This window comes from Cryptomeria japonica, chromosome 8 (assembly GCF_030272615.1).
Source record: "Cryptomeria japonica chromosome 8, Sugi_1.0, whole genome shotgun sequence".
NCBI lineage: Eukaryota > Viridiplantae > Streptophyta > Pinopsida > Cupressales > Cupressaceae > Cryptomeria > Cryptomeria japonica.
This window is the reverse complement of record NC_081412.1, coordinates 399,455,658-399,468,767: the sequence shown is the minus strand read 5'-3', so window position 1 is coordinate 399,468,767 and position 13,110 is coordinate 399,455,658.

The following is a 13,110-nucleotide window of genomic DNA, read 5'->3' as shown; positions in this document are numbered from 1 at the left end:
TCTCGTATGAGTCAAATAAATGAGGCTTCCAACAAGCTGTCGATATAAAGTGCCATCAACCAAGGGTGAAGAGCACTTAGCCTCAAGTTTGACTCCTGACAAAAATGGAGTAGGTGTAGGCTTACAATAAGCCATGTGAAATCTAGAGAGCATATCAAGTGCATACTTGGGTTGTCCAAGGAAGATTCCTGAAGATGATTGAGTGATCTCAATTCCCAAGAAGTAATGCAGAAGACCCAAGTCTGACATAAAAAATCTATCATGTAGAGCAATTTTCACTACTTTGATGGTGGATGAGTGATTCCCTGTGAGTAACAAGTCATCAACATAGAGAACCAGAAATGTGAGAGTTTCATCCTGTTGCAGAATGTATACGTTCGGATCAGAATGGCACCGAGTGAAACCAACTGTCAGAAGGAATGAGTCCATCTTGGCATACCAAGCTCGAGGAGCCTATTTGAGGCCATAGAGAGACTTTCAAAGTTGACACACAAGTGAAGGATCCTGAACAAACCCCTGTGGTTGCTCCATGTAGATTTCCTCCTGAAGGTCACCATGAAGAAATGCACTCTTCACATCCATCTGATGAACTTCCCAACGATGGGCTACAGCTATAGAAAGAACAAGTCGGATGGAATTCATCTTAGCAACTGGAGCAAAAGTCTCAGAGTAATCAACCCCTAGAACTTGGGAAAAACCTTTTGCTACCAAGCGAGCCTTATACTTATCAACCGACCCATCCACTGCAAATTTTGTTTGATAGATCCACTTGCATCGAACAAGTTTCCTTCCCTTAGGAAGAGGAACTAAATCCCATGTGTGATTCCTTTCCAAGGAATTGAACTCTTCTTGCATTGCAGTATCCCACTCAGGAACACCTGAAGCTTCTCGAAAGGACTATGGATCAGAAGCTGAAGCAATGAAGAGATGTGGAGCTTGCTGAAATTGTGACCTTGTTCTTCTAGTATCTAATGGATCACCAAGCCAATCTCTTGCTGACTCAAAAGTTTGTCGAGCCCAAAGAGGCACTGAGGCTGGAGAGTCTGGGGGAGAATCATCAGCCTCTGAATGATGACTATGAGAGGAATGTGAATCCTCATCATCACTGTCACCATCTGAAGTAGAGGAAGAAGACTCCTCATCAAGATTAGGAGGATTAAGATCCTCTAAAGAACTATAATCATAATGCAATTTCTCCAATGTGATAGTGGATGGAGAGGTGGTATGAGAAGAACTAGAAGAACTCTCCTCAAAATGAACACTCCTCTCAATGAATAACTCATGAGTAGTGGGATGGAGAAGCCTATACCCTTTGACATCATCTGGATATCCAACAAATATGCAAGCCTTACTCTACGGATCCATAGCCTTGCATTTTTCAGCTGGAATGTGGGCCCATGCAAGAGAACCAAACACTCTAAAGTGTTTAACTGTGGGTTTTCGACCAGTCCAAGCTTGAAAGGGAGTTACCCCCTTCACAGCTTTATGAGGAACTCGGTTCTGGATGTAACACGCACAGTTGATGGCCTCTGCCAAATACTGAGGTGCTAAAGACTTGGAGTGAATCATACAATTAGCCATCTCCTTCAAGGACCTATTCTTTCGTTCTGCTACACCATTTTGTTGAGGACTGTATGGAACTATGTGCTGCATGTTGATACCTTCTGAAGCACAAAACTGTTCAAACTGATTATTAACATATTCACCCCCATTATCTGTAAGCAGAATCTTGATGAACTTCCCAGATTGTTTCTCTGCAAAGGCTCTGAAATCTAGAAAATTTTCAAAGACTTCAGACTTTTGTTTGAGAAAGTAAACCCATGTATATCTGGAAAAGTCATCAATAAATGTCAAGACATATGTAGCCTTGCTGAAAGATGGTTGTGGAAATGGTCCTGCCAAGTCACTATGTACCAACTCCAATAGTTGTGTAGCTCTCCAAGCTTTACCTTTATCATACTTCTCCTCTGGATGCTTACCAAGAATGCACCCCTGGCAAACTCCATCAGAAAATCGAATAGAAGGCAACCCTGAAACCATTTCTTGTTGACTGAGTTGTTGCAAGTAACGGTAGTTCAAGTGGCCAAACCGTTGATGCCACAAACAACTCACCTCATCTGCATGAGTGAGTAAAACTGTCGAAGGAGAGTCAAGAACAAAGTGAGAAAACTGATATAATATAGAATGATGATCTGCTTTTCCCACAGCAACAGTAGACCCATTATGCATTTCGTTGATTACCACTACATCTGGTGTGAACTCAACTCGCTTGCCAGAACCAGTGTGAGTGATCTGATAAACAAATAGGAGATTAGTTGATAAAGATGGAACACAAAAGACATCTTGAAATGTTCCTTCACCCACATCAACAGACCCTCTCCCATGTACTTCAACAGGAGTGTCATCACCCATTAGGATGGAAGGCATAGAACATGGCTCTAAAGATGTGAAATCATCTTCTGAAGAAGCCATGTGGTGTGAAGCATCTGAGTCAATTATCCAAGAATTTGGTTGTGAAGCAATAGCAACTAGGGCCTTATCCTTTCCTTTCCCCTTACTCTTATCTATGTCCTTAGAAGATCCTTCTGATAAAATTTGTTTGACTGAATCAGGAACCTTGATATTATTCTTTTCAAGAAGATTTGAAAGGTGATCAATTTGTTTCTTTAAACACTTATGTTCATCATGACCAGGCCTCTTACAATAAGAACACTTGACCTTCTCCTTCTTAGGTTGTTCACCTTTTGATGAAGAGGTCACATTGTTTTCTTTTGAAGTAGCAGATTTCTGATCTTTCTTCTTCTCTCCTTGGTTCTTTTGTTTCTTATCTTGCTTACTAGACCCTTTCTGTTCTTTTGTGCCTTGATTTACAACTAAGGCATGTGACTTAGAGGGCTTTATTGTACCCATTTGAACCAATTTGTCCTGCTCCCTAGTGAGCTCTACAGCAAAATCATCTAAAGAAGGCATTTTGAATGTGGTACCTAGGGCACATTTGGTAGCATAGAATGTAGAAACAAACACTGAATAGTTAGGACCAAGCTTAGAAAGAATACTCAAGATCAGTTGCTTATCATCTTTCTTAGTTCCACACTGTTCCGACTGCAATCTTATAGACTTAAGTTTAGTGAAGAAGTCTTGTATAGTATCAAAATTGGTTGGATTCAACCCTATGAGTTCATTCTCCAATTGATGACCTCTTAGTTCATCCTGCTTACCAAAGAGGTTTCCCAAAGTAGTCCATACTGCATTTGGTGTAGTAGCAGATTCAATGCGAAAAAGAAGGTCAGGAGAGACTGACATGCATAATGTACCAAAAGCTTCATCACATTTATTAAACCATTTAATCTTTTTTGCAGCATCTTGAGGTTCAGTTTCAAGTCCCATAGTAACACGATGATATCCATGTCTTTTCAGATATATTATCATCTTAGATTTCCATTCAAAGTAATTATATGGTGTTAAAAGTGGAACTGTAGATGCATCCATGATAGCAGAAAAGAAGATTGCAAAGAGTCAAGAAGAGTGCAAGAAGGAAGACACAAGAGACACCCCCCCTTTTCACTAGTCTTTGAAATCACCCCCCCCAAATATTACAAGGTTGGCACTTTATAATTAGTGCATTTACAAGGCTTTTATCAGATTACAATGATTTCTAAGGCTTTAATGGCCATAATAGAAAGTTTAAATACATATAAATTTAACACAAAATCTGAAAAAAAATTAGCCTTATAGCTGCTCAATGTATCTTAATACCTTTCCAACAACTATTCGTTTTTGTAAAATAGAGTTGTGAGAAGAAAGATATGATCTATAGAAGGGAAAAAAAAACATGCAGCTGATTCAACCTGCAATATCTAACAAATAAGGGTAGAATATTTTAATAAGACCTACAATTATGAAGAGTGCTCATTTCCATCTTTCTGTCAAGTACTCATTTGCAAAAAACTGACACCCGAGGCAAAAGTTATGCAACTTTTAAGAAAGGTTGCTGAATTTCCCTGATAGAAAAACGGCTCAAGCCTTGTTGAAACTCAATTTCTGCAAAAATTATTAATTTTCTAGAAAAACCCTCCAAAACCCAAAAGTTTTTTGATGCTGGGAACAAAACCCAAAAATCTTTTTTTCTGAAAATGAACGGAGGTTAGAACACTAGGGCCGAAATGAAAACAACTCTAGTAAAATATTTCACTCTGATTTTTTTTTACTGTGTTCTCCAAACTCTGAATTTGGTGAAATAAAAGTCACTTATGATTTTCACAAGCCTTCTGGACACTCTGAAAATGCTAAAGAAGCCTCCAATATTACCAAAAATGCTGCAATCACCCAGATCTCAAAGAACACATATATAAAACCAGATTTAACTAGAAGCTTATTTTCCTTTAAACTGTTCTGATTCTCCAGATCACACAAAAATGCAGGAGAAGAGCATACTTGGTTTTTAAGAAAAATATTAGCTATCTAACAATCTCAAATATCTCAAATAAATCAGAAAAGCAATGAGCTATACCAGACAACACGGCTCTGATACCATGTTAAATTCTCTTCTTTATCTCTATTTTTCTCTCATATCAGATTTATCTTCATTCAGCTATTTTGATCTTTGATCATCCGTTACTTGGAGTTGCATGTGATCTATGACCGACATCAGATCCTGGCTCGATACTTGCTTCTCACAGAATTTAACAACATTGACCATGTTCAATTGATGTCCAAAGGGTGACATGTTTGTAAATACACTTGCATTCATTTGGGGAACCCTTGGTGGTGTATTTGAAGATATAGGAGGATAGTCACAGACATGTGATGTGACCGAAGGCAAAATTGACTGTGTGATTGTGCGTGACTTTGGTAGTGGTTGACTTGTTTGCACAATTTGTGGTGCTGAGAGTTGTGTTGTTTGATGTATTGGTTGTTGGACTTGCATTGTTGGATGTGTTTGTTGTTGATATTGGTTTCTCATGTTTATTTGTGTGAGAATAGATGGTATGCCTGATTTCATAATAAGAGATCACACATCAATTGGCTCTAGGTTTGTAATAGGATCTCCAAATTTTTGAAATAGTTTGAACATCTGGGATCTACTCTCTTCACCTTTTTTAACATTTTATTCCAAGATCTCTATTTCTCGAGCTAGTTGTTGTTCAAGTGATGGAGAAATAGGTATGACACTTGTTTGTTCCTGATAGGTTTGATGCACATTTTTGGACATGCATATGTTGGATTGAGATGATTGATTATTTGGTTGCAATGACATGGTCCCACAAAAGTTGGAAGTTTGATAAGGGTAATGTTGTCTCCTAGAAGTTTGAGAGCTTGTTTAAACCATTGCACTATATGCCATTTTGTTTTGATTTTTGAAGTTTAGGGATGAAATGCAATGCAACTAAGGGATGAAAGTGCAACCCTATTTTTTTGGATTTTGAGAATTTTAAAAATGGAGAAATGCAACTGAGGATGACAAATGCAACCTATGTTTTTGTTGTTTTTGACAAATTGGATTAAGGAATGACAAGATGAAATCCTAAAGAATGGCAATGCAACTTTGGACTTGGAATAGGGAACAACTTGATTTTCAAGATAATGCAAAATGGAGATAATGATTTGACCCTATGTCTTATGAGGATGAATACTATGTAAGGACTAAAACTAGGATTATGATGATTTTTCAAGGACTTATGCAAAGATTATGATGACTATGCAAGGACTTATGTGAGGATTATGACGATTGTGCAATGACTTATGCAAATATTATGATGAGTATGCAAGGACTTATGTAAAGATTATGATGACTATGCAAGGACTTATGTAAGGATTGTGCAAGGACTTATGCAAAGATTATGATGACTATGCAAGGACTTATGCAAAGATTATGATGACTATGTAAGGACTTATACAACTCCTAAGGATGCATATGAGGATGATAATAAGGATGTAAATGAGGACTATGCAAGGACTTATGCAACTCCTAAGGACGTATATGAGGACTATGCAAAGACTGCCTAAGGTCACAAGTATGTTAAATTTTTGAGTTTGTAGGACCGTCTGATGTTTCAAGATAAACTTTGTTTCCAGTAATTCTATCTATAGGACAAGTTTGTTGTTTTCAAAATTTGAGAATAGTTGTTTGAAGATAGGTATAGCTGATTGAACTATGTTCTGACCAATTCTGAGAATTCAGAGATATGCAAGATAGGGCCTGAAATAGCTCGAATACTGACTCAATACTAGTCTGGTACAATGATACACATAAAAGAATAGAATACAATATTAGGCTGGAAAGTGGACACCATTCAATGAGGCCCCCACAATAAAATACCAAAACAAAATGAATAGATAGAGAGTCTGGCAACACTGGCTCCACTCCATGACACACACTTCTCGGGCATGCCAGTCTCTCTTACCCAGAAGATCCGAAGATCTTATCACTAAGGTATTTTTGTCTCATAATGCAAGGTACATGAGGGGTATCTATGGGGTACGATCCACACTCCCAAAATCACTGAATGTAGGATTTGGGCTACTAAGTTGGTTCTTATTGTAAAATTTTGAGGGGTCTCGATCCAACGACAGATTCTTAGAGAAAGCCACTTAAGACTTTAGTTGAGCTTATCGATGCAGGGAAGGCCCCCACATACGTTGAATTCACTCAACACTCTAGCCACCTGACCAATATATTTATATAGCGGCTCAAAAAACCTGCTTGAGAGTACACTGGGAGAGATGATATCCCCAACGCATCTCAATTCGAAGTACCTCTATGTGGTGATGAAATCCCTAGTCAAAGATACCCCTCACTACTAAAATAAAATTTTTGGGTGTTGTTATCACCTTCTCCCTTTCTCCTAAGACCCCGAAGGCGGGTGGAAAGGTAGTTGATGCAACAACAGGTCCACCCCAAACACGATAAAAAGTTCTTTCCCTTAAATAAAATGAAGTGTGAGTTATTCTATTGATAAGCCCGATTCACATTCATTTTAAAACCCAAATTTAGGTGTGAGATATGCATTGACATGCCAATTTTAAAACACCAAACTCAAATGTGATAACATGCATGTCAATTTTAACCATGTTTATTTTAAGTCCAAACCAAAGTGTGATAACATGCATGTCCACTTTTATAAGGTATATTTTGTCCAAAACTGGAGTGTGATAGCATGAGTATTTATGATTTAGTAATAATCCAATCATCTCTGTAAATTCGCCACATGCTACAAACAGATAATTAGTTTCCCAAGAAAATCCACATAAAATAGAAGATTAAAAATAAAAAAATGAATGCGTAATGATACCTGAAAGATTGCATGATACTGTATGACCGATTGCGTAATTTTGACAGAGCGATTGTGTAATTCTAACAGAATGATTGCGTGATACTGACAAAATGATTACATGATCCTATCTAGGTGAATGCGTGATACACAGACAGACCAAACAAAAATAAAAATAAAAAAGCTAATTTTGATCTAGAACCTGCAAAATAGATTGTGATACCCTAGCCAGATGTCTCATCATTCACTCTATGTTAAGAAAATCGTATTTTACTCTATACGAGAGAACTAGGCTGTTGTATCTGTCAATGGATAGTTGGTCCTCTAGATCTCGTATCTTCTTTTCTGCCTTTAGGATTTGCTGATAGCGTCTGACTTGTCTTCTTTGTTCCTTCATCCTCCTGGCACCTGAAATTCTGAATTGTACCTTACATGCCATAAGATGTCATAATTGAAGCATGCAATAAGTATAAACCATATTCAGATTTAACAAATTTATTACAGAATCCAAACAGAACAAAGTGCAGATAATGAGAAAAATCAGAAAACAGAATACATAAACCACCTAACAAATGCGCAACATGATCTGATCAATTACGTGACAGTATCTAGACGATTACATGATGGGTTCTCCACAAATGCGTGACCCTGTGTGCTCGATTGCATAATCCTCTCTATGGGATTGCATGATTTCATAAACACGATTGCGTGATTTTGACTCTGTTATGCAATCTGTACAAACTTGCAAAAAATGAAAAAAATTCGTACGACCTGTAAAAATCACACATAAAACAAAGAAGGTTAAATTGCTGTTAGTTCACGTTGGGTTCACCAAAATGTCGTATGCTAAAATTCATCACGTAATCAACTAGAAATCAAAGGGGAATCATGAATCCCTATTCTAATAGAATTCAAATGAAAAATCAATGAAATAATGCAAAAGAAGAAATATGAATGTATAATCTATCAATCAATTCTCACTATTCCATGATCGCATATAGCTTCCATTGCTCTTCTCTTCTTTGTGGTATGGTGGCTCTCAAATATTGCACTGGCAACCTTCAAATGACACAAAGATTCAAAGTTCATGATTTAGAGGAATTGTGAGGAATTGAATACTCAATTTATAGATAATTGGATGAGATTGATTGAGAGGTGGAACAAATTGATCAAGAGGTGGAACTCAGGTGAGCTCACATGCTGATTGATAGTTGAACTGTTGATTTGGAGGTGGAACAAAATTGATTAAATAGATAAATGAGTTAACTGATTGAGAAAAAAGATGATTGAAAGATGAAAAATAATGATTGGAGGATAATAAAGAGGAGGAGATAGTTAATTGATTGAAAGCTTATTGAGAGCTTTATTTAGAAAAAGCTAACTAAAAGATAGAAATAGAGATTGAAGAGATAATTGAATTAATTAATTTCGCATGTGCTTGAACTTTGACTTTGATTTTCAATTTAATCTTCGCATGAGATTTAATTCAAATATTAAATTTATTTTAAAATTCAATTTGTTATTTGAATACATTTAGAACTTGACTTTGATTTTCAATTTGATTTTTGGAATCATGCACATGTATTAGAAATTAGAAGAATATAAATTTGAAATTTAAAGAATTAATGAAATTAGAAGAATGAAATGAAATTAGAAGAATAAAATTAATTAGTTAAATGAAATTAGATGAAATTAGAATTTGGGGATTTGGAATTTGAATTAGAGGAAATAATTAGTTAATTAAATAATTTAAAGAAATTATTTAATTATTTAGAAATTGAATTTAATTCAATAATAAAGATTATTTAATTAAAGGATTAAAATCACAATTAATAAAATATTTAATTAATATTGAGAAAATAGTTAATGATTAATTGAATAGAGATAGAAATTAAAAATGAATTTATTTAAATTGAAAGATTAATAATCATAATTAATTAAATAATAAATATTTAATTAATATTTAGGAAATGGTTTAAATGATTAAATGATGATAGAATTGAAATTGAAATAATTAGTAAGATGATGAGGAAATATGAAATTAGAAGAATAAGATTAATTAACTTAATTAAATAATTAAAGAATTATTTAACTAATTAGATGAATAATTAGTATGCGATCAATGCGACATTTTTAGGTGTCTACAATATTTATTCTGTGATTATTGTTTATGCTTAATTGGCATAACTGCTATTTCGGTATTTGGTTTAAGCATTTCAGTATTATTGTTTTGGGTTTTGGTATTAAAGTTTTAATTGCTTAAGGTTTCGGTAATCTGTGACAACTGATTCACCCCCCTCTCAATTGTCTTTCGGTTATTTGAACTGTCGAACAAAAGGGCGTCAAATGATATGGATAAAATCTCCCGATATGGAAACTTGATTTGACTAACTTGAATACCTAGCTAGGTATTGTTGTTTAGATAGTTGGATGATAAATTCTTGATCACTTGGTTTTGATACTCTATTTTGGTTGGATGAAAATCTTTCCTAAAGATAGTTGAAATGTTGATAACCACCTCCAAAGGTGCTTGGTTAGATTTGAAAATTTCTTTCACTTATGATCTCTCTTTGTTTTGAACTGATTTTTGAGCTTGATTGTTGGATATTTTTGCAAGATATTTTAGCATTTATGACAAAAATACATAGCACACATGAAGACAATGGTCATCCTAATGCTAAACATTGAGTGCATCTTCTTTGGAGGATGTGTTCAAATCCTCAATGTTTTCACTGGATTGGATACAATTAAGACACACCAAGTAAACTCTTTATTCAAAGGTCATCGACAATATCATAGCCCACTGGTCTCGATACTCCATTAGGTCAAAAACCTTGTCACCCCTAGAGGGCACCCATTTTTTTGCCTTTTTCCATAAATTAACCCAAAGTGAATTGCTTCACAATTGGGTAGTTATCTTGGGCGATATATGGTGAGTAATCTTGGGGGCGGATTCTTCCCCACCCTTGCACTATGATATTGCCAATGTATGGCAACTGACTCAGCTCAAAGCTTCTATTTCTATGGTTCGTAGTAAAGATTCTGTTTGGTGCGGCAAATGATAAACTCAATTAAGAGGCTTCCCAACCTTTAGAACAAAGGCTTTTCACACAATAAGGATACTAGGAGAAAGCTGTCAAATACACACTTCCATTAGAGGAGATTTTCATCAGCCTCCACATTTGAATATAGTGGGTTGGTAAACTTGGTAATAAAGTCATTGCCCACTTGGATCGTACCCTTCTCACTAGCCCCCTCAAGGCTTTGGGAAGGTGGGCCCTCTAAAGGATTTAATTTGCTTGAAAGTAAAGAAATCATGAAAAAGAGTTGGTTTGGCTTTTTGGTCACCCAATAAAGGGGAGAGCATATACCTACCTCTTTCGAGACACAAAACACAAGTGTTCTTTTTACCCTTTCATAGAAATGTGATCTATCCTCTATTTGGAGATGTTTCTCCAACAAGTATGGTGTTTATTTTAGAACCACATAGCAATTTGTTTTCTAAATAGGAAATGGAAATCTTAGTCAACGAAATGAAAGCACATTGCTTGAAAGTAAAACGATTTGTAAAAAGGGACAAATTAATTGTTCTTTTTAATCCTGCAAGAAAATGTGGATTGTTCTTTTTATCTTTTGCAAGAAAATTGAAAATTTGTTTGTTCTTTTTAAGCACCAAAATGAGGTGTTTTCCCCTAATCTTGCAAGAAAGCAAAGTGTTTGATTTGTTGTTCTTTTTACCTTGCAATGAGATTATTTTTAAGCCCAAAGGAAAATGTAGTTGATTTTAAGCCCAAAAGAAAGATGAGGTTCTTTTTAATCCAAAGGAAAAATGAGTTCTTTTTATCTAACTTTTAAAAAGCTAGAAAGAAATCACAAATCCTAATTTTAACTCCTCCAACCTACAAAAAACTGTTAAAACTTGCAAGGAAAGAAGTTAGTGAGAAATTAAAACCTTTGGTGGGCTTACACAAGCCTAAATTCAAAATTTGGTTACAAGTTTTCCACTGTCTCATATGCGTGAAAACAGAGATTAGATGCACTAATCTAAATGCGCTAAAAGATATGTTAAATGTGCTATAGAATCTAGCATATGCGCTAAAATAACTACCAGATGCATGACAAAATTGATCAAAAGCGCTAAAACAAGTTACATATGCACTAAAATATCTGTTTTATGCGCCATAAAATTGGTCATATGTACTGAGATAGAGGTTAAATGTACTAAATTAACTGCTATATGTGCTGGAAAAATTGTCAAATGCGCTAAGCTGTGGTCAACATTTCTAGGCATGAACCTGTAGGAAAATGTTAGAAATTTTGAGATTTTAGGGGTCAAGCCCCATGGTGGGCACCAAAGATGTATGCCTTAAATGTGGGATCATCTTGTAAGAGGGGAAAACATCTCAAACATACACATGAAACATTGAATTAGAGTTAGAAATCACAAAACAAGTTAGTGAACCAAAAACTCTCAAAATCATTCCATGCTCCTCTATCCCTAAAGATCTTCAAGATTCAAGGTGGCCCTCACTTGGAAGAGCACTTGATCTCTTAGATGGCAACCTAGAGAATGATATTTTAATGATAATTATAGGGTTAAAATGGATGCAACTGAGATCCTAGTGAATGGCTAAGATGATGATATGAAAACTAAGGATGTAAGATGCAAAACTAGACATGATCAAGATGATGAAGATAAGATGAAGCTATGTTAATTCCAAATTGAAGATTAAGATGAACTAAGTAAGCTAGATTAAGATTAAAACTAAGTAATTGATATGAAATTAAGCTAACTAAAATGACCTAAAGCATGATGCAAATGCTAAGTGCTATAATGTTAATGCTTGAAGACTTGGATGCTTGAAGGCAACCAATGAGCTCCTTTGAAAACCTGCAAAAGACTATAATTTTGATGCACAAGATTGGGATCTTTTAATTGAAGAAATGAGTTCTATTTATAGGAAAAATAGAGAAATGGATGGTTGAGATTGAGTAATCTCAACAAGGGCTAGGATTGAAAGTTATCAATCCAGGGGAGAGATTCAATCCGATCTCAAGTTGACAAATGTCACCTTGAGAGGGCTTGAGAGGATGCTAAATAAGAATTAGATTCTAAGAAAACAATTAGGGTTAACCTCAAGGAGTGACACCATTGGATAATGTCATTAACTAGGGAGGCATTCTATTACCCAAGAGGTAAACTCTTGTGCAACATGGGGAAATGGTTAAAGGGACAACCATCATGGCTAAGGGGTGTGGGCTTGTAAGAGGCTTTAAATTCCTTTTTAAGACTTTGGAGACTAACTTTTCCAAAGAGGAAAACCACTAGTGGTTTATGTAAGAGCCTTACATGTTTGGAAGACTCAACAAGTTAACTTGTTGAAATAGATAAAATCTTAAATGCATTTTGAATACTTTCTTCCAAATTTGGAGAAGTGACTCTTCCAAATTTAGGGAAAGGACATGATTAGGAGATTAGATATGATTAAGATGAGATTAGGAGGTTTCAAGAAGGATGATTATGGAGGCAAGTGGGAGATGTAGGAGAATGCAAGTGGGTGAGGGAAAATAGGTAGTTTAGCAAATTAAAATGATTTAATTTAGCCAAAAGGGATGCAACTTGCATTTGTAGGATTTTGCAAGTGGGGGGACTATTCACAAATAAATAATGATTTATTTATTTGTATAGAGGATTTTTTAATTAAATGTGAATTTAATCAAAAGGGGTCGAAAAGGGATTTTAATCAAATAAATAAGATTTATTTAATCAAATGGCTAAGGGTACTTAATAAAACCTTAGTTTAATTAATAGTTTAGTCTAGAAGAAGGAGATTTAATC